The 3,968-nt window shown below is 48.5% G+C and overlaps 1 protein-coding gene across 1 annotated transcript in view; it reads left to right on the top strand.

Moving 5' to 3' along the window:
* The first annotated feature begins 3,815 nt into the window (after window positions 1–3,815).
* The window catches only part of GMDS (GDP-mannose 4,6-dehydratase), a 607,114-nt gene continuing 606,961 nt past the window's right edge, over window positions 3,816–3,968 (top strand). Inside the window, exon 1 of the mRNA XM_025202406.1 lies at window positions 3,816–3,928. The gene's annotated coding sequence lies outside the window, so the exon portion shown is untranslated. The remainder of the gene's footprint in view (window positions 3,929–3,968) is intronic.

Here is a 3,968-nt window from a genome sequence, read left to right as displayed (position 1 = left end):
GTTCAGAAACTGTTGGACCCACTCTTGGAATGAAATATGGCAAGTGTGTACCTGTATGCAGAAATATTATCTAATAGCGGGGAGGGAAAATGTTATATTGTTGAAGGGAAGAGAAAAATAGCTCGTCAGTTAAAATTGGGGGTGGGGGGTGGAGAGGATGACTGTTGGTTGTTATTTCAAAGAGGAAATTTGCAAAAGTCTGTAAGGGAACCTTGTCTGAACAATAGTAACAATTTTTTGTTCTATCAACAACCTAATTAACTGTTAGTGGAAGACCAGGTTTTGTGTTGCTTTTCTACTGAGCTGAGTAGGGGGAGGCAAGGGGAAAAATCTGTGGGTTTTGGAGGGCAGTCACAGTCCTCCTTGAACGGAGTCAGGTATGGGGTTCAGGAGAACATTGGGGAAGAGAGAACAGTTCTCTGGGTGAGTAGGAGTGGCAGTGGGTCTACAACATGTGCACATTGGGGAATGTGAGAAGACGGTGTCTGTCTGCAAAGGACCCAGATGTGAGTAGGGGATTGGGAAGCATTGGGTGGGGAGAATGTTCCCTGAGAGGCAGGGGAGCAGGAGTGAGTGGTGTGGAGATTGTTAAGGTTTTGATGTTGTTTGGGAGGTCTATTTCTGTTTCATGCCTTGTGGGCTTTATAGTAAGCTGCCCTAAGCTTTCTTTGGGTAGGGTGGCATATGAATCAAATTAAATAAATGAAAATGTTTGTCAAAAGAAATTTTATTTTAGGAAATGCCATTACCATTGTAAAGTACCACAGCATCCTTAAGAATCGGAAGTAGACAGTATTTTACATTTTTATCTTTCTACTAAATACAGCACAACACCCCAACATCAGACTGGAACACCCACTCAAAGTTTTCTTAGAAATGCTGTAGACAAACAACCATTTGCATGGAAGCTCAGTGTGTGCATGTGTGCTTTTGTTTGCTGAAAATTGCATGGTGTACTGATCTTGGGCTCCTCCTAAGTTCCCAGGCAGTGCCTCTGCAAAGACCTTTTCCTCTTTGTGCAGAGCAACATTTCCTTCTCAACTAGGACCTGGCCATAACAATACATACCTCTGTGCCTTGACATTACATTGATTGAACATGCTATACCTGGGGCTGTGCTTTGGGCAACATCTATAAACGGAAACTAACGTATATAGTATACCTGTGGGAAGCAGACTATTCCAGTACATTGAAATTTGAATACACTTCCAGTAAGCTACTAGACAATTTTCCAGATACTAGGACTGTAAAGTGTATACAGTTAATCAATATCTCTTAACTGGATGAAAAGAAAAAGAACAAAAGTGGCTAAGAACTAAAAAGTGTGTGTGTGGGGATGATTTTGGAGTTTTAGACTTGATGCATGGTCAAGTTATTTAATCTCTAGTTACCAGCAATAGATATCAGTTTTGCCAGCCACAAAACTTTAGAAGAAATGAGTCTGGATTAAAAATTGATGTGTGTGCAAACTTTGAGTTCTCCACCACCATATGGTCCATACTGTCTCTTGTTGAGGTTCCCAATTTCTTGATTTCAGAAGTTGTGACAATTGCCATTTTTTTCCTTTGCCCTAAGACTCAGGATGAATTAGGGAGGCTCCCGTCATTAACAACCTGGTGTAAGAGAAATCACTGAGACCTCAGTCTGTAAGATGGAAGGAGCTCTGAGAAGCGTAAAACATTGATGGAATTAAGCTGGAATTCCAGAGCGGAGAGTGGATGGGAAAGACAAGTTACTGGTGTGCTATCAAGTGAGGGGGACTGGATACAGCCATCCTGAGCTGATTCTTCCTCAAGGTTCTTGCTCTCACCCATACAGAAATGGTGTTTTATTATGAAAGTGCAAATGGGAAGCACAACACTGTTCCTGCCCGTTGAGCTGTGCCTGCCTGTCCAGCCCTGCTGCATTCTTTGGTGGTTTTAAATACCTGCTGCTAAGACAAGCTAGGGTGGCTACCTTCCCGCACTGCTGAGCCAGTGCTTCTCTAGCTGACGGTCTTTGCTCTTGGAGCTGAAGGGGAAAGCCCATGACCAGATCTAGGATTCTGAAAAGAGGAGGGGGTATAGCTGATGTGGTGCATTATCACACAGAACACAACACATATCTTTCTCCAGTTAAAAACAAACTGGAAGGTTCACTAGTATATAAGGGCCTAGAGCTATAGCATTCAATCTAAGATTGAAGCAAACACAAAAGACTTAATTGGCATGTGCATTAATTTACTGTATCATTTTGTGGCAGGCTCGTTGGCCATAGCTGTTCCCACCAATTAGGTCACACTTAGGGAAGGGCTGGGCCACTCCTACCCAGGGCAAGGTGAACACCTGGTTGTAGACGGGCTCCACCTCACCTTCATTGATCCCTTTACAATCCAGGGGTAGAGCCTCCAGAGGGGATAAGAGAACAGTGTGTCCGACACGCGGGCAGATGCTTTGAGAGATGGAGAAGAGAGCGGGGCTTGAAAGAGCTGAGGAAGAGCAGCCCAGCAGGTGGATGCTGTTTTCCTGAAGAGTCCCTGAAGACGCCTCTTGCTGGACAGGAGGAGCGGCAGATGGCTTCTGCCCCAGTCGGTGCATAGTGCAGCGCACAGGGCGAGACCCTGGGAGCTGCACAAGACAGCTCGGGTCTGCAACCCCTGGCGTGAGGCCGTAAACCCAGAGGTGGTAGTGTGGTGTGGTGCAGTGGGACCCTGACCCTGGGAACTGCTCAAGGCAGCTCGGGTCCGCCATTTCCTGGCGCACAACCAGGACTCATGTGCACACTCATTGTGCACCTGGTCCCAGGCAGGGACCTGGGTCTCGGAGCCACAGAAGACAGCCTGAGTCCCCAACCATGAGCAGCAGGCAGAGCCCTCAGTGGCTGAAGTGGGGCACAGGGCTGCGAGGGGATCAGAGGCCCTGCAGGAGCCAAAGGCCTACATCTTCATCAGCTGAAAGAAACCAAGTTTGGGGTGACAGGGACCCCACATCGCCCACAGGAGCTGCAAGTTACTGGGGAAAGGGTTCCCACAGGGGAGAAAGCCCCTGGAAGGGGGTCTAGCAGAGGGCCCTGTGAGGAAGGGGTCCCCGGCAAGCCCGTGAGGGGCTGAGAGGTTCTGGGGGCCCTTCCTTCTCCCCTTTTTTGGAGCAGTGCCAAGGCTCCTAGCATCAAAGGGGAATCTCCAGTACTCCCAGTGACTTGGTACACTGACGGGTGTGCATGTGCCTCATATTTTGTAGATAGTGCCTGATATTTTGTTATTTCTAATGGGAGTTGCTGTTTATCTGTTGTATATTGAATATATATATTTATCTGTCTTGTTGAATCCCTTGTTGATACCCACCCCCCTGTGGTTTGCCAGTATTTATTTGCTGCTCACCTGTATTTACTTGTTGGTTATTTGGACTTACCTGTGCTTACCCGTTTCAGGTCAGTTACTTACCTGTGCTGGGTTCGAGGCCATTGGTGGTGGTATCATTTCCTGGTCACCAATTATAGACTAAAGCCTGATATGACAAGTGTATATATTTATTAATATCACTTTTTGGGTTGTGTGTGTATTATATATATTAATAAACCTGTATATAGTTTAAACTCTTTTTGTCCTGGCCTGACTCTATAGAGAACAGAGGGCGCGGGCAGCACAGGAATCCAACGCGAGGAGGCGGGTGCAACTTGCTACCTCACGTCCCGCCTGGGATGCCCAGCTGTCCCACGCCCCCTTGCCAGGAGCAACGCAGCGGCCCGGGCTGCAGTGTGCTCCTCCCTCCTGCAGGGGGCGCCCCGCCCCCTCCTCCCGGGAGCCCGGAAGTCGGGCTTTGCCGCCATTGTCCAATCGCAGCCCGAGAGCCGCCAGGTTCGGTGGCTAGTGTTTCTGTAGCTGCTCGTGATTGGCGGTCGGCGGCGGCTCTCGCGTTTCAAGTGCCCGGAGGGAGCGGGGTTGAGACAGGTGTGGCGGGGCGAGGTGGGCGCGCTGCAGCGGGGCGGGG

The sequence above is a fragment of the Alligator sinensis genome, unplaced genomic scaffold (assembly GCF_000455745.1).
Source record: "Alligator sinensis unplaced genomic scaffold, ASM45574v1 scaffold579_1, whole genome shotgun sequence".
NCBI lineage: Eukaryota > Metazoa > Chordata > Crocodylia > Alligatoridae > Alligator > Alligator sinensis.
Note: the sequence above shows the minus strand (reverse complement) of the source record. Positions and strands in the feature narration are given on the sequence as shown.